The following is an 18,597-nucleotide window of genomic DNA, read 5'->3' as shown; positions in this document are numbered from 1 at the left end:
TGAGCGAGGTGGCGGGCACCTGTAGTCCCAGCTACTCAGGAGGCTGAGGCAGGAGAATGGTGTAAACCTGGGAGGCGGAGCTTGCAGTGAGCTGGGATCCGGCCACTGCACTCCAGCCTGGGCGACAGAGCTAGACTCTGTCTCAAAAAAAAAAAAAAAAAAAAAAAAGGTAAAAAAAAAAAAAAAAAAAAAAAAAAAAAAAAAAAAGAAAAGAAAAAAAAGGTAAGAAAGAAAAAGAAAAAAAAGAGTTTTATCATTTTAGGTCTTACATTTAGGTCTTGGATTCATTTAGAGTTGATTTTTTGTGTATAGTGTAAGGGTCCAGGTTCATTCATTTGCATGTAGATATCCAGTTTCCTAAAATCATTTGTTGAAAAAACTCCTTTCTCCACTGACTAGTCTGGGGACCCTAATTTAAAACTATTGGACTATATGTATGAGAGTTTATTTCTGGACCCTGTATTCTTTTAATTTTTTAAAATAATTTCTCACTTTTGATTGTCTCCTTGCACAGGGGCCATGCTAATCTTCTCTGTATCTTTCCAATTTTAGTACGTGTGCTGCCAAATGGGCACTTCTGGGCTTTCTTTTCCATTCCCATTATTCTATATGTCTATCTGTATGCCAATACTACACAGTTGTTTGTGTTTTTTTGAAACAACGTCTCACTCTGTTGCCCAGGCGGAATACAGTGGCACAATCTTGGCTCACTGCAGCCTCAACCTCCTGGGTTCAAATAATCCTTCCACCTCAGCCTCCTGAGTAGCTGAAACTACAGGTGGTGCGCCACCATGCCTGGCTAATTTTGTATCTTTTGTAGATGGGGTTTTTGCCATGTTGCCCAGGCTGGACTATACTGTTTTTGATCACTGTGGGTTTTTAATAAATTTTAGAATTAGGAAGTGTGAGACTTCCCAACTTTATTTTTTATTTTTTATTTTTTTGTTTTTTTACCAGGTCTCTCACTCTGTCACTCAGGCTGTAGTGCAGTGGCACAATCTCGGCTCATTGCAACCTCCACCTTTCAAGTGATTCCCCTGCCTCAGCCTCCTGAGTAGCTGGGATTACACGCACTCACCACTATGCCCGGCTAATTATTTTTTTTGTTTTTGGTAGAGACGAGATTTCTTTCTTTTCCTTTCTTTCTTTCTTTCGACGGAGTCTTGCTCTGTTGTCCAGGCTGGAGTGCAGTGGCACAATCTCGGCTCACTGCAACCTCCGCCTCCTGGGTTCAAGCAATTCTCCTGCCTCAGCCTCCCGAGTAGCTGGGATTACAGGCATGCAAACACCATGCCCTGCTAATCTTTGTATTTTTGGTAGAGACAGGATTTCACCATGTTGGGCAGGCTGGTCTCATACTTGTGACCTCAGGTGATCCACCCACCTTGGCCTCCCAAAGTGCTGCAATTACAGGCATGAGCTACCGCAATTACAGGTGTGAGCTACTGTGCCCGGCTTCAACGTTGTTCGTTTTCAAGATTGCTTTAGCTGTTCAGGAACCCTGGCATCTGAATTTTAGAATGAGGTTTTTCTATTTCTTCAAAAATGCCCTTGAGATTTGATAGAAATTGTATTAAATCTATAGACTGCTTTGGTTAATATCAACATCTTAGCAGTATTACGTGTTTTTAACCCACAAACACAGGATAGCTTTCCATTATTTGTCTTCTTTAATTTCTTTTGGCCATGTTTTGTTTTCTTTTCTTTTCCTTTTTCTTTCTTTCTTTCTTTCTTTCTATTTCTTTCTTTCTTTCTTTCTTTCTTTCTTTCTTTCTTTCTTTCTTTTCTTTGAGACTTGGGTTTTGCTCTGTTGCCTAGGCTGATGGAGTGCAGTGGTATAATCATGGCTCACTATAGCCTTGACTTCCCAAGGCTCAAGTGATCCTCCCACCTCAGTCCCCTGAGTAGCTGGGACTACAGTTGCAAACCACCATGCCTGGCTATTTTTTAATTTTTATTTTTGTAGAGACAGAGTCTTGCCAAATTGCCCAGGCTGGTTTTGAACTCCTGGGTTCAAGCAATCACCTGCCTCAGCCTCCCGAAGTGCTGGGATTACAGGCATGAGCCACTGTAACTGGCAGTAGTTTTTAGTGTGTCATTTTTCTACCTCCTTGACTGAGTTATTCCTCAATATTTTTTGATGTTATCATTAATGGAATTATTTTCTTAATTTCCTTTTGGATTATTCATTGTTAGTATATAAAAGTGCAGCTGATTTTGTATGCTGTGATTGTATCCTGCAGCTTTGCTGAATCCGTTTTTTTTGGTTCTAACAGATGTTTTTGGTGGAATATTTGTGGTTTTCTACCTAAAAGATCATGTTGTCTGTGAACATAGATAATTTTTATTTCCTCCTTTGCAATTTGATGCATTTTTGTTTGTCTTGCCTAATTGATTGGCTAGGACTTTCAGTGCTATGTTAAATAAAAGTGGTGAAAGTGGGCATCCTTGTTTTGTTTCTGATCTTGGAGAAAAAGTTCTCAGTCTTTCAGCATTGAACATGATGTTAGTTGTGTGTGCTTCTTATATATGGCCTTTATTATGTTGAGGCAGTTTTCTTTTCTTTTTTTTTTTTTTTGAGACAGGGTCTCACTATGTTGCCCAGGCTGGACTCAAACTCCTGGGCTCAAGTGATTCACCTCCTCAGCTTCCCAAAGTGCTGGGATTACAGGTGTGAGCCACCACACCCAGTCATGGTTTTCTTCTAATGTCATACATCTTTATTATCATATATCACATTGTTGATTTTCATATGTTGAACCATCCTTGCATTCCAGGAATAAATCTTACTTAGTCATCATTGTATAATATTTTAGTTGTCCTACTGAACTCTATTGGCTCATATTTTGTTGAGAATTTCTATGTCAATATTCACCAAGAATATTGATCTGTAGTTTTCTTTTCTTGTAGTGTCTGTCTGACTTCCATATCAGGATAGCGCTGGCTTCATATAATGAATTTGGAAGTATTCTTTCCTCTTCAATTTTTTTTGAAATTAATTGAAATGCATATAAATCTACTTTTAATAATGTCTGTGGTTAGCATTCAGTTTGCAAGATTCCTGAAAACTTAACAATGGGCTCTCCTGAGCTTGGATGAACTAGCTCCAGCACCATCCTGAAGGTGATCATGCTTGAGGAGCCCTAAAGTGTTCATTTTGTTGTTAACAAGATTCTGTACAGAAAGAAGGAAAGAGACTACTTTTTTTATTTTTGTTTAAATTAAGACAGGGTTTCACCAAGTTGACGAGGCTGGTCTCAATCTCCTGACCTCATGTGATCCACCTGCCTTGGCCTCCCAAAGTGTTGGGATTACAGGTGTGAGCCACTACACCCAGCCAGAAAAGGGACTACTTTTTAATTGAGAAAGGGAAACTATTTCTTACTTGCTGAGAAGAAATGCTTTTCCTGATGAGTTCATATGCCTAACAAAAGGACATACATAGAAGTTTTTATTGAAACTGTACTTACATTATAGTGGTTAAAGGGTGAAAGCAACTCAACTCTTCATCTGAAATAAAAGAGATAAGTAAATTGTGGTCTATTTATACAATGCAATACTAACCCACCCATAAAGTGAAAGAACTTTAGCTGCATGCGACAACATGGATAAACTTCATATGCATAATGTTGAGTGAAAAGAGTAAGATGCACACACAAAATACATATCACTTGATTCCACTTATACAAAGTACAAGAATAGGTAAAACCAATTCATATTGTTAGAATCAAGATAGTGGCTACCTGTGGGGAGCTCTTGATTGGGAGAGAGCAATGAGCGAATCTTCCAGATGACTGGAAATGTTCTACATCTTGACATGAGAGGTGGTTATGTGAGTGTGTACATATGTAAAATCTCATTGAGCTGTATGCTTAAGATACATGCATGTTACTGAAAGTTTATTATATTCCAAAAAAAGCTAACAAAATGCCTTTCTTTATTTTTTAATTGTACTTTTAAATTTCAAGAGCTACAGGCTTTTAAAAATATTGTTTATATTTAAATAAAAATTCCTTCGTATTTCTACTTAGACTGCATTACAGGCTTGTTTTAAGAGCCTAAAAAACAGAGGAGCTAAAAGAAAATTCCTTCCAGCCCCCTGACCCCTTCGCTACTCTTTTTTCTAGTATTCACAATTTAATGTCTTCCTTCCACTCATTCTTGTTACCCATGAATGCTGGAACAAAAATGGTTCTGTCTCATTCAGCCATCAGAAAAAGAGCCGAAACCCAGGTCCTTCTCACCATCTCCACTGGTAAGACCAGGGTCCAAGCACGGTCCTCTCTTGTTGGGGTTAGTGCAGTCGCTTCCTGTTATGAACTGAATTATGTCCTCCCAAAATTCATATGCAGAAGCCCTAACCCACGGCATGACTATATTTGGAGATAGTACCTTTAAAGAAGTGAAAGGAGATGATAATTGCGGAGCCCTGATTCAATACAACTGTTGTCCTTAGAAGAGGGAGAGACACAGGGGTTCACACACAGAGGACAGGCTATGTGAGGACACAGCACAAAGGTGGCCGTGCACAAGCCAAGGGGAGAGGCCCTTAGAGAAACCAAACCAGCCAACACCTTGATCTGGGACTTCTAGTCTCAGGAACTATAAGAACACAAACGTCTGTTGCTGAAGCTGCCCAGGCTGCAGTATCTTGTTATGGCAGCCCTCGCAGATTAGTACAGCTCCCAACAGGTCTCTCTGTCCTGCCCTTGCCCACAGTAGTCTATGGTAATACAGAAGCTGGGGAGCCCATTAAGATGTAATCAGGGCATGTCTGTCTTCTTTGTAAAACTGTTGGCTTCTCCTCCACCCAGCAGTAGCCCACAACCTGACGCTGGTCACAAGTCTTGTATCATTCGGCCTCTACTCCCTCTCTGACCTTGTCTCCTACAGTCTTACCTCCTCGCCTGTGGCCTCTGCTCTTTCTTGGACATTCCAAGCATATCCTGTCTTAGGGCCCTTGGCATTGCCCTCCCGCCTCAAACAGGCCTCCTCCAGAGAGCGGCATGACTCGCTATCCACTCCTCCTCCTCCTTCAGGGTGATCCTCAGTGTCCTATTGTCAGTCAGGCTTCTTCCTTCTTCTCTTCTCTTCTCTTCTCTTCTCTTCTCTTCTCTTCTCTTCTCTTCTCTTCTCTTCTCTTCTCTTCTCTTCTCTTCTCTTCTCTTCTCTTCTCTTCTTTCTCTTTTCCTTTCCTTTCCTTTTTCTTTTCCTTTCTTTTCTTTTCTTTCTTTTCTTTTTTTTTTTAGACGGAGTTTCATTCTTCTTGCCCAGGCTGGAGTGCAATGGCACGATCTCAGTTCACCGCAATGTCCACCTCCCAGGTTCAAGCGATTCTCCTGCCTCAGCCTCCTGAGTAGCTGGGATTACAGGCATGTGCCACCATGCCCAGTTAATTTTGTATTTTCAGTAGAGACAGAGTTGCTGCATGTTGGTCAGACTGGTCTCAAACTCTTGACCTCATGATCCACCCGCCTCGGCCTCCCAAAGTGCTGGGATTACAGGCATGAGCCATTGCGCCCGACCTCTTTTTCTTTTTCTTTTTTTCAAGATGGAGTCTTGCTCTGTCACCCAGTCTGGAGTGCAGTGGCATAATCTTGGCTCACTGCAACCTCCGCCTCCCAGGTTCAAGCAATTCTCATGCCTCAGCTCCTCGAGTAGCTGGGGTTACAGGCACCTGCGACCACTCCAGGCTAATTTTTGTATTTTCGGTAGAGATGGGGTTTCACCATGTTGGCCAGGCTGGTCTTGAACTCCTGGCCTCAAGTAATCGACCTGCCTCAGCCTCCCAAAGTGCTGGAATTACAGGCGTGAGCCACCAAGCCTAGCCTTTCAGTCAGGCATTCTGACCAAGCAACACAGAATAACAAACTCTACCCTCAGCCTGACATTCTTTTTCTTTCTTCCAGGAGTTAGGTAAAGTTATTTATGCTACATCTATTCCACTGAAAATTAGGCAATGATCCCAAAATTCAAAATGAATGTGCAGATGTTAAGTGGCATGGGAGAGAAAGTAAACGTAAACAGAAGCTGTAGAAGAAAATGGAGGGTGTCAGTTTGGATGTTTGTCCCTCCCTCAAACTTCATATGGAAATTTGATCCAGTGTTGTGGCTGGGTCTAATGGAAGTGTTTGGGTCATGTGGGTGGGCACCTCGTGGACAGATTAATCCCTTCCCTGGGGTCGGGGGTTTGAGTGAGTTCTCACTCTGTTAGTTCCCTCGAGAGTTGGCTGTTAAGAAGAGCCTGGTGCTTCCCCTCTCTTTCTTTTGCGCTCTCTCTTGCCATGTGATCTCTGCACACACTGGCTCCCCCTCACCTTCCCCCATGAGTGGAAGCTTCCTGAGGCCTCCCCAGAAGCAGATGCTGGCACTATGCTTCTTGTACAACCTGCAGAACTGCCAGCAAAATAAATCTCTCTTCTTTATAAATTACCAAATCTGATACTCCTTTGTAGCAAGACAAACAGACTGAGATATACTGTATGCTCACCCTTTTGTCGGAAAAATATAAATACATGCAAACACATGTATGTCTATAACCAATATTTGATGGAAGTTATTTTTGGTGATGGTATTATGGATGATTTTTTTCTTTGTTTTTCACTTTTTATTTCCCTTTCTTTTTCTTTCCCTTTCCCTTTTCACTTTTCATTTTCAATTCTTTTTTTCTTTGCCTTTTTGTTCTCTATAGATAATGACTGCAGTCTCTATAATGAATGTGTGTGTGTGTGTGTGTGTGTGTATATATATATATATAATTATTATTATTTCTTTTTTAAGACAGAGCCTTCCTCTTGTTGCCCAGGCTGGAGTGCAGTGGCACGACCTTAGCTCACTGCAACCTCCACCTCCTGGGTTCAAGCAATTCTCCAGCCTCAGCCTCCTGAATAACTGGGACTACAGGTGCCCACCACTACGCCCGACTATTTTTTGTATATTTTAGTAGATATGGGGTTTCACCACGTTGGCCAGGCTGGTCTTGAACTGACCTCAGGTGATCCATCCGCCTCAGCCTCCCAAAGTGCTGGGATTACAGGTGTGAGCCACCATCCCTGGCCAGAATTTGTGTAATTTTTATAAGAAGAAAAAAAATTTTCAAATGAGGGTGACCATTTCATTGTCCTCAGGACTGGATGCTATGTCAGGACAGGCAGATTCTGATATTTTGTGCCTCTAAATCTTAGACACTAAATGAGTCTAAAAATGAGCTGAAATCTCTGTGGGAAGGTCAGGGCTTCTTTGCCTTGGCGATCTTTTGGAGTTGGCCTGCTGATTTTAAAATGTTTTCAATTTCATATCTCTTACCATTGCAATCCAGTTGAACCCTCCCACGGTAACAAAAACATCCTCTTGATCAGTTTGAGACTCCAACATTCTTTATTTATTTAACAAAATTTACTTCTTTTCATGATTCTTCTTCTGATGTTCTACATATTTGTTTCTTTGTTTTATGTATGTATGTATGTATGTATTTGAGACAGAGTCTTGCTCTGTCACCCAGGCTGGAGTGCAGTGGTATGATCTTGGCTCACTGCAACCTCTATCTCCTGAGTTCCAGTGAGTCTTCTGCCTCAGCCTCCTAAGTAGCTGAGATTACAGGCATGTGCCACCACACCAGGCTAAATTTTTTGTATTTTTAGTAGAGATGGGGTTTCACCACGTTGGCCAGGCTGGTCTTGAACTGACCTCAGGTGATCCATCCGCCTCAGCCTCCCCAAGTGCTGGGATTACAGGTGTGAACCACCATGTCTGGCCCCAGCCTGCTTCTTTATTGTTTATTGTCTGAATTTGTTTATTGAATGAATAAATGAATGAATGAAATTTCTTCATGTTCTTCCTGCCTGTAGGCATCCTTCTGCGGTCTGATTTTATTACAAAGGATCTCTGATGCAAGCCTGAGGAGGCTATTTGTGCAAACAATTAGGAACAAAGTCCTGGCTGCTTCTCAGATGCTCAGGTTCATGATCTTCAGTGAGGATTTATGAGTCTTCAAGGCTCTCCGGACCTGGGACGTAGCAAAAGATAACAGGTCATGAAAACTGGGTACTTGTTACTCTGATCCTTATGCTTAAGTGAGACAAGCACAAGCCAATTGGCTGCTGTGCTCCCATCTCTCAATAGGGGATAAATATATTCCAATTGCATATCATTAACAAAAAGTTGGAGCTGTGAATTGGGGTGCCAGCTGCCACTGGCCATCATTAAAATGGAGTGTTATGGTGTTACAATTCCGGTAAATGCAAAACCGTCTTGCAGCTAGTGGGAACACATGAAGAATGAATCTCATTAAACGTAAGTACTTACTCAGATGGTTCCATCAAACTCCCTCAGATGCCACTTACTGCGCGCCTGGGAGATGCGGGTGGAAGCACACACCCTTTGATGTATGTCGCAGAGTGGCAGCTGCCCCGAGCAAAACAAAGCTCCTGCTCCATCATAGCTTCAGTGCAGATGGAAATTGAGGGAGGATGACACAGCTGTATTTCTGAGCAGTGGGCATTTAGCGACATCCAAGAGGACAAATAAGCTTCTTAAATTCATTAGTATCTTGATAAGACTGATTATGCAGTGAGCAGTGAATGGCTCTGACTTCTCAGGAAAATGAAATGAGAAGAAAGGGCAAAGAGGGGGTGGTTCTTTCCTGGAGCTGCTGTGAAGTCCCCTCAGGAGGTGTGAGCCCTGGAGAGCAACTGATGGCACACAAAGGATAGCAGCTGAAAAGGAGCCTCTGGGGGTCACCCTCCCAGAGAGCCCCTGACCTGGCCGGCCGGAAGGGCAGAGGAGAGGGCGCCCTGAGCTGTGCTGCCAGGTGACAGCTGCAGCCGCAGCCCCAGTGCACCCTACAAGGTCGTTTTCCAGGGCTGAAGCTGGAAGTGTGGATGGTGGCCCCGATTCAGCTCTTTGGGTAATGCAGAGCATTTGACATCACATCTGGTGTCAGCGATTTGGTCACGTTGGGTATTAAGGATGAAGACGGTCGCCCATGGAGGCAGGGAGTGTGGAGAAAGAACCCACTTCTGTGCAAGTCATGGGATCACAAAGTTAATATGCTTCTGCGGCTCCAGTAAAAACTCTGCTAATTGAGGCATGGCTCGGGTCCGGGAATATAGGAAGCTTTCCTCCTCTGGTCATCACTGTATGATGTGGATACTTCACCATCTCCTTCTGGGGGTGACCCCCTCACCCCAACTACCTTTCCCAGGAAGCTGCCAAGTGCCAGGGCAGCTCTTCCCCAGAAGTGGGTGTGGGTCATGTTTTTAATGTCAATTGCCAGTAATTTACTATTAGCTCTGTGAAAAGAGAACATCTCTGATGCTTAACTCAAGTCATAGACATGAGATCGTCTCAAAAGAGGATACAATTCCCTGACAGTCAATAAACACAAGGTACGGTTATTAGACGAGGTTACTAGACTAACAGGGGCAAGGAGGGCTGTTTGAGGCCAAGTGTGGTAATCTCAGTGCTGTGGGGGCCAAGGTAGGAGGATCACCTGAGGCCAGGAGTTCAAGACCAGCTTGGGCAACATAGCAAGATCCTATCTCTATTTTTTTTTTTTTTTTTTAATGAGCTGGGTTTGGCAGCGTGCCCCTGTAGTCCCTCCCAGCTACTTGGGAGGCTGAGAAGGGAGGATCTTTTGAGTCCAGTTCAAGGCTGCAGTGAGCTATGGTGGTGCCAACTGCACTCCAGCCTAGGCAACAGAGTAAGACCCTGTCTCTAAAAGCAAAAACAGCAAAAACAAAAAACGAACAAACAAAGAACCTTAATATAAGTGCTGTGTGAATATTGTCTTGTTAGGGAATAATGACAAGGAAAGAAAAGCCTACACATGTTTAGTACAGACGCAATTTTTTTTCCTAATATTTTTCAAACTCCTGAGCTCAAGTGACCCTCCTGCCTTAGCAGTGGTGCAGTCTCGGCTCGCTGCAACCTCCTCCTCCCAGGTTCAAGTGATTCTCCTGTCTCAGCTTCTCAAGTAGCTGGGACTACAGGCATGCACCACCACGTCTGGCTAATTTTTCTATTTTTAGTAGAGATGGTGGTTTACTGTATTGACTAGGCTGGTCTTGAACTCCTGACCTCAGGCGATCTGCCCGCCTTGGCCTCCCAAAGTGCTGGGATTATAGGCGTGAGCCACCGCACCCAGCCCTTTCCCTAATATTTTTGATTGGTGGTTGGTTGAATCCATGGATGTGAATCTGCGGATGCAGAGGGCATGACTTCCTGCACCTTGCATCTGTCTGGTATTTATGAGGTACAAGGATAAGAACTGGATTTTTAAAGAGTATCTTTGAGGGGCAAAGAAGACTTTGGACTAACACTCCCTTTAGGTCCCTGTAGAATCTAACTTCAGCATTTAGAAGAAAAAGAAGGCCAGGTGCGGTGGCCCATTCCTGTCATCTCGGCACTTTGGGAGGCTGAGGTAGGAGGAGTGGTTCAAGACAAGCATGGCCAACATAACGAGACTCCATCTCCCTAAAAAAAGAAAAAAAATTAAAAAAAAAGAAAATGAAATTCCCGACATTAGCTCCAAGCTCTCCATACAAACAGAACACTTTGCCAAATCGATTTGCATGTTAACAAGGGAGAATTCCATATTAACATATGATATTGAATCATGGAGCTGATGGGAAGAAAGACTGCATACAAGCAGCCACAGAGCCTCTCAGTAATCTAGGCCCAGGTTTCTCAGGTCGAGGCTCTTGGTGGATTCAGTCATTGACATATTTGTGAGCAAATGGTGTGTGGGCTTATGTCAGGCAACCACATGTGAATGAGTCAGAAGCACTTTTTAAAAAATCCAGCTTTTTAAAAAAGCTGTTCGTGAAATCAAGAAATTAAACACAGGCAGAAACATCAACACTGTGCCACTCCGAGGCAATCTTCAGACAGCTCTGATGTGGAATGAGTAAACTCAGATGCTGAGTCCTGAAATCATCAATCTGTCCTTGTTTTCTTTCTTACATTGCAGTATTGAAACTCAGAACATGTAACTCTGCTCAACAAGTTGATTTTGACTAACAGTTTCCGGGCCTGAATGGAATTGGGCCAAGCTGCAAAGAAATCACATTTACATTTAAATTAAAGATGCTACTTGTTATGTGGATATGATGATTTCCAGGTAGTATCTCTCTCTGCCATCAAATGCCACTTCTGGCCAGGTATGGTGACTCACGCCTGTAATCCCAACATTTTGGGAAGCCAAGGCACGAGAATCGCCTTAGGCCAGGAGTTCAAGACCAGCCTGGTTAACGTGGTGAGACCTGTCTCTACAAAAAATTAAAAACTAGCCAGGCATGGTGACTAGTGCCTGTAGGCCAAGTATGAAGGAGGCTGAGGTGGGAGGATCACTTGAGCCCAGGAGGTCGAGGCTGCAGTGAGCCAAGATCACACCATTGCACTCCAGCCTGGGTGACAAAGTGAGACCCTGTCTCTAAAAAAAGAAAAAAAGCTATGTCTGACCTACCTGGACTGTCCAAGGGAAAAACTAGCTACAAGTTTATAGGCTGAAGTTTGTTACATTCTGCCTTTAAGAATCTCAGCACATATTACATAATAAGCCTGCTGAGTAAAAGTTCTGTCACTGTGTGTAACAATTCTGGCATTCAGTTGGAGTAGGGGATAACTCACTTCATATCTTCTGAATTTCTGTTTTTTTAAAAAGATACTTCTTCCATACCTTCTCTCCTTGTGAGGTGATCAAATATTGATATAGAAATAAATTCACCATCTAAGACGTATCTTTGCTTTTTGCATGGAGCACCCCCAAAATTTTGAGGGCTTCCTTTCTGGTTTTACAGTTGCTTCAGATGAAAATTACTTGAGCTTCCACTTTTGCTTCCATCATTACCCACATCTTACTAGACACTTTTACATGCTGATGTAATTAGTGTTCCTAAGAATCAGTTATATCCTGTTTCCATGAATAACTATTTTTAGAATGGAAAAGAATGTGTAGGACTGGGCGCCGTTGCTCACACCTGTAATCCCAGCACTTTGGGAGGCCGAGATGGGCGGATCACGAGGTTAGGAGTTCGAGACCATCCTGACCAACATGGGGAAACCCCATCTCTACAAAAATACAAAAAATTAGCCAGGCGTGGCGGTGTGTGCCTGTAATCCCACCTACTCAGGAGGCTGAGGCAGGATAATCATTTGAACCCTGGAGGCGGAGGTTGCAGTGAGCCGAGATTGTGCTACTGCACTCCAGCCTGGGCGACAGAGCAAGACTCTGTCTCAAAAAAAAAAAAAAAAAAAAAAAAAAGAAGAATGTGTAGAAACTACTCATAATATTTTGTCTTTTTCAAAAAGCACTATTATAGTTAATGACAATAATGACAATGTATTATATATTTGAAATAGCTAACAGAGTAGATTAGTAGATTTTAAATGTCCTCACCACAAAAAAAGACATGTGAGGAAATTGATATGTTAATTAGCTTTAGTCATTCCACAATGTGTTCATATATGCAAACATCATCTTGTATACCATAAGTACATACAATTGTTGTTTGTCAATTAGAAAAAAGAAATGTAGGCCAGGCGCGATGGCTCATACCTGTAATCCCAGCACTTTGGGAGGCCGAGGTGGGCAGATCACTTGAGGTCAGGAGTTCAAGACCAGAACTGGCCAACATGATGAAACCCCATCTCTACTAAAAATACAAAAAATTAGCCAGATGTGGTGGTGTGTGCCTGTAATCCCAGCTACTCAGGAGGCTGAAGCGGGAGAATCACTGAACCCAGGAGGTGGAGGTTGCAATGAGCCAAGATCGTACCATTGCACTCCAGCCTGGGCAACAGAGAGAGACTTGGTCTCAAAAAAAAAAAAAAAAAAGACAGAAAGAAAAAAAGAATGTGATTGGCTGGGGAACCACCAGATGTGAGATTTGCTTCTTCTGGGCACAGAGTCATTTGCATCTCAGAGTGTTCACGGTGGACTGGGCGAGATGATCTTCAGGAAATGAAGACTTTTCCTGCACATTCTTTATCAGGAAAAGTAAAACAAGTTTTCAGCCTGGCATAAGGAGGCAAGCAGACATCACTAGATCATTAGTAGGTGACTTTCCTGGAAATGTTAGTAATTTTTCTGTAGATACTATATTGCTTTTTGGTTCAATTTATGAGATGCTCAAGAAAATGGTTACCATTTGAACCACATGATCATCTACTCAAAATGATCAACACAGCCGGCTTAGGTGGCCAGGTAACATTTTCCATGTGCATTTCTTTCTCTCTCTCCCTTTTTTTTTTTTCTTTTTGAGATGGGGTCTCACTCTGTTGCCCAGGCTGGAATGTAGTGGTGCAATCTCAGCTCACTGCAAACTCTGCCTCCCAGGTTCAAGCGACTGTCCCACCTCAGCCTCCCGAGTAGCTGGGATTACCAGGTGTGTGCCACCATGCCCGGCTACTTTTTGTATTTTTAGTAGAGACGGGGTTTCACCATATTGGCTAGGCTGGTCTGGAACTCCTGACCTTAAGTGACCTGCCCACCTCAGCCTCCCAAAGTGCTGGAATTACAGGCGTGAGCCACCACCCCTGGCCTGCATTTCTTTTTTCTTTCTTTGCTTTTCTTACTTTCTTCTTCCTTCCTTTTTTCCTTCCTTCCTTCCTTCGCTGTCTTTCCCTTCCCCTCCCCCTCCTTCTTTCCTTTCCTTTCCCCTTCCTTCCTTCCTTCCTTCTTCCTTCCTTCCTTCCTTCCTTCCTTCCTTCCTTCCTTCCTTCCTTCCTTCCTTCCTTCCTTCCTCTCTCTCTCTCTTTCTTTCTTTCTTTTTTTCTTTCTCTTTCTCTCTCCTTCCTTCCTTCCTTCTTTCATTTATTTTTAGACGGAGTCTTGCTCTGTTGCCCAGGCTGGAGTGCAGTGGCATGATCTCAGCTTACTGAAACCTCTGCCTCCCAGGTTCAAGACATTCTCCTGCCTCAGCCTCCTGAGGAGCTGGGATTATAGGCACATGGCACCACCCCGCACTAATTTTTTTTTGTATTTTTAGTAGAGACGAGGTTTCACCACGTTGGCCAGGCTGGTCTCGAACTGCTGACCTCGTAATCTGCTCACCTCAGCCTCCCAAAGTGGTGGGATTACAGGCATGAGCCACTGTGCCCTCCCCTCCCCTCCCTTCCTTTCCTTTCCTTCCCAAGACAGGGCTTCACTCTGTCACCCCGGCTGGAGTGAACTGGTGCAATCATAGCTCACCACAGCCTAGAACTTCTGAGCTCACATGACCCTCCTGCCTCAGCCTCCATGCCTGTCTAATTTTAAATTGTTTTGTAGAGACCAGATCTCACTGTGTTGTACAAGCTGGTCTCAAACTCCTAGGCTCAAGCAATCCTCTCTCCTCAGCCTCCCAAAGTGCTAGGATTACAGGCATCAGCCATCACGCTCGGCCAACCATGTGAGTTTCTTTATCATGCTAGAGTAATTTGGCCATATGGAGGCTAATTTGAAAATACATTAAGATGAAGCTATGAGATGATAATTTTTAATTAACAAGATAAATGAGTTGTTCTTTTTCTTTTCCAAATCATTCCACAAGCCAGTCCCTCACATGAGGCAGGTGGTCGGCTGTCAGGGACAAAGATGCACTAATGAGAAGCCAACGTTCTAGACTTCCAGACTATGGCTGACGATGACAATGTCTAACACTGCCCCTAGGATTCCATCTAAGGAGTTAATTAAATGTCAGCCAAACAGCCTCCCTCGGGAAATAACAACTCACACTCACAACCCACAGAATCAGAGAAAATGTTTACAAATCACACATTCAATAAGGGGTTTGTATCCTGAATATATAAAGAACTCTTACAGCTCAACAATAAAATAAAGCTGTGTGTTATTTCAAAGAGCTGGAAAGAAACTGGTTTTTTGTTTCTGAGATAGGGTTTCACTCTTGTTGCCCAGGCTGGAGTGCAATGGCGTGATCTCAGCTCACTGCAACCTCCCCGTCCTGGGTTCAAGCAATTCTCCTGCCTCAGCCTCCCAAGTAGCTTGGATTACGGGCGCCCGCCACCATGCCCAGCTAATTTTTTGTATTTTTAGTAGAGACAGGGTTTCACCATGTTGGCCAGGCTGATCTCGAACTCCTGACCGCAGGTGATCCGCCCACCTCAGCCTCCCAAGTGCTGGGATTACAGGTGTGAGCCACCTTGTCTGGCTGGACAGAAACTTTTGAAGTGGAAGCATCAAGGTAGCCTTGTCAACCACCCCCTTTCCTAGGATCTTGTATTTGTCATGCCTCTTTGCCATGGTTCACATTCAGACATTATGTGGATGCTACCACTTTGTGGCATGGCACAGAGCTCACCAAGTCCTTTCTGGCTGGGGCAGGCCTGGAGTGGGGCATTTGGGGCTCTGGTGGTGATGGGAGAACTGGAGAGGCCAAGAAGGGCAAGGCCAGGCAGTCCTTTCTGCAGAGGGAGAGTTCCCACAGGAGGCACTGGATACCTTGTCCCACTCATTCCAGGATGGGGCTGCTTGGATCGCCACACTGTCCACTCACATTCACCTCTGAACATCTTAACTTTTCCAGAATGTTCTCCTCACATTGCACTGTTTTGTACTATTTTTGTTTTTTCATTTGTTTGTTGAGAGACAGTTTTGCTCTGTCACTCAGGCTGGAGTGCAGTGGCATGATCTTGGCTCAATGTCACCTCAACCTCCCTGACTCAAGTAAACCTCCCACCTCAGCCTCCTGGGTAGCTGGGAATACCAACATGCACCACCATGCCTGGCTAATTTTTAAAGTTCTTGTAGAGATGGGGTCTCACCATGTTGCCCAGGCTGGTCTCAAACTCCTGGGCTCAAGTGATCATCCTGCCTCGGGTCCCAAAGTGCTGGGATTACAGGTGCCCGGATTACACTGTGCCCGGCCTTGTGCTATTTTTGAGTTAGGTTGTTGATGGAAAGTCAGCAGATACTGTTTTCTGTTTCATGGTGATACTGTGGACCCTCCATTCTGATCACTCATTTTTTATCTCCAGAGATGGTATTTAGAGAGCAAGGGCTGGACACTTGGCAGACGCTCAGTAAACACAGATTGACTGATAGACTGACTGGTTGGTTAATTGATTATAGGATCTCTGCTCTCTGCTTAGGTTTTGGTAGCGGAGCTAAGGGTAAATGCATCCATCTGACAGGGGAGTGTGGGGGAGTGTGCTCTGTAAATTTGGAGAGTGGGCTGTGCTGCAACCAGCTTAAAGGTCTAGAAAACCAGGTACGGTGGCCCACGCCTGTAATCACAGCACTAGGGAGGCTGAGGTGGGTGGATCACCTGAGATCAGGAGTTGGAGACCAGCCTAGCCAACATGGTGAGACCCCGTCTCTACGAAAAATACAAAAATTAGCCAGGTGTGGTGTTGCACACCTGTAATCCTAGCTACTTGGGAGGCTGAGGCAGGAGAATTGCTTGAACCCGGGAGACAAAGGTTGCAGTGAGCCAAGATCGCACCACTGCACTCCAGCCCAGGGCACAGAGCGAACGTCAGTCCCCAAAAAAAGAACCAGAAAACCACTTCATCGGCTGGGAATGGGGGCTCACACCTATAATCCCAGCACTTTGGGAGGCTGAGGCAGTTGGATCACTTGAGGTCAGGAGTTCAAGACAAGCCTGGCCAACATGGTGAAACCTTGTCTCTACTGAAAATACAAAAATTAGCCAGGCGTGGTGGCAGGCACCTGTAATCCCAGCTACTAGGGAGGATGAGGCAGGAGAAGCGCTTGAACCCAGGAGGCAGAGGTTGCAGTGAGCCAAGATTGCACTATTGCACTCCAGCCTGGGCGACAAGCAAAACTTCGTCTTAAAACAAAAGACAAACAAACAAACAAACAAAGAAAATGAAAACCATTTCGTCTAAGAGATTCAGCTCTGAGTGATGAAGGGTTGTATGATTAAGACCAGAGAGGCATCAAAACACTCACAACCTCAGGATTAAAATGTCATGGGGTTGGCAGGGGGTGGGCAAGAGAGTTCATTTGTAGCAGCTCGCAGGCTGCTCTGCAATGTTTTGTGGCTCAGGGCCATGTGCAGCCAAACAAAACAATTGGGCCTGCTGGTTTCTGGCTGAATTCACTAGTCAGAAATATGGCCAGTTTTTTCCCGCTATGAGCTTCATAGTCTCGTACTACAAAGAAGCTAGCAGATTCATGGATTTGAACTGCATTGAGAAAATATAACTCTGCTGGTATTCTTGAACCTAAAACCTAAGTCTTTAGGTTTATTGTTAAACATTGAGGATACAAATTTCATTGTAAGTCGGAGACACTTTTAGCTGCTGTCCCTGCAGTTGGAGCTGACTCAGCAGACGTATGGTTTTTGATTTACTGTGCCTGGCAAAGCTTATTATACCGAGGCATGTTCTTTATTATAAACTTTTCTTGTATAATAACAGACAATTTGGCCAGGCTAATTGCTAAATTAAGCTCGCCTCTAGTCAAGCTCAGCTGATTCATTTAAAAGGTTATTGACCATTGACATTTTTACAAGTGTTTAACCAGACTAGTAAGTACTCTTAAAATGGAAATTTTGTGACAACCACACTCTAAGCCTGATAAGTAAAAATATGCACCGTAAAGCCCCACCCACTACCCACAAAAAGAAAAATTATAGCATATACATATATACACACACACATCTCCTTTCAGCTGAAATCCTATAATTTGTTACATATGATTATAGAACAAGAACAAATAAGAAAATGGTTCAGGCTCTGATGAAATTTTAGTAATAAAGTATGTTAGAGTGGCTTGTAGCATGTTTAAATGAAGCTTAAAAGAAAATCACTCTGCCCTGATAGGTAATAAATGTAGAAACACACACACTTGGCTGGGCGCGGTGGCTCACTCCTGTAATCCCAGCACTTTGGAAGGCCAAGGCGGGGGCGGATGACCTGAGGTTGGGAGTTCAAGATCAGCCTGGCCAACATGGTGAGACCCCCGTCTCTACTAAAAATACAAAAATAAGCCGGGCATGGTGGCGGATGCCTATAGTCCCAGCTACTAGGGAGGCTGAGGCAGGAGAACCACTTGAACTCAGGATGTGGATGTTGTAGTGAGCTGAGATTGTGCCACTGCACTCCAGCCTGGGTGACAGAGCGAGACTTTGTCTCAAAAAAAAAAAAAAAAAAAAAAAAAAAAACCCTATTTTGTGTTTTCAAATGAATAAAATCCAGATGCAAGACTTCACCTTGAAGAGCCAATTTTAGCTATAAAGATATGGTCCTTTTGCCAGGAGATTTCAAAATCCATGCCACATATACCTGAAAAACATGAAGGCTTAACTGGCTGGTTTTTCTTATGTGATAATAAAATGATCTGTTCTCTAACCTCTCATTTTCATGCTTGGCAGTAATGTGACTGTACTCGAACCAAAAAGACATCTGCTAGCAATTTGCAGTCTCGGAGCGGCCCACAGTTTTATGGAGCTTCATCTGAAACTCTGATTCATTTTTGAAAAAGTTAGCTAATGCAAGTCGGGGTGAGGGCAGCCGGCTCCTTGCTGGGGGATTGGCAGAGGAGGAGTTGTTTCTGTCAGCCCGGGTTACAGTTCTGTCTCTGTCTCCCAGGGTCTGTCCTGATGAACTCATGGTTTCTGGGCTGTCCCAGAG

At 43.8% G+C, this 18,597-nt stretch overlaps 1 non-coding gene across 1 annotated transcript; it reads right to left on the bottom strand.

Moving 5' to 3' along the window:
- Window positions 1–470: 470 nt before the first annotated feature.
- Window positions 471–575, bottom strand: LOC115895848. The gene has a single exon (XR_004055945.1). It is a non-coding gene; the product is annotated as a U6 spliceosomal RNA (small nuclear RNA).
- Between the last annotated feature and the right edge of the window lie 18,022 nt (window positions 576–18,597).

The sequence above is a fragment of the Rhinopithecus roxellana genome, unplaced genomic scaffold, assembly GCF_007565055.1.
Source record: "Rhinopithecus roxellana isolate Shanxi Qingling unplaced genomic scaffold, ASM756505v1 contig3181, whole genome shotgun sequence".
Classification (NCBI taxonomy): domain Eukaryota; kingdom Metazoa; phylum Chordata; class Mammalia; order Primates; family Cercopithecidae; genus Rhinopithecus; species Rhinopithecus roxellana.
The sequence above is the reverse complement of the archived record's forward strand: the minus strand, read 5'-3'. Positions and strand labels throughout refer to the sequence as shown.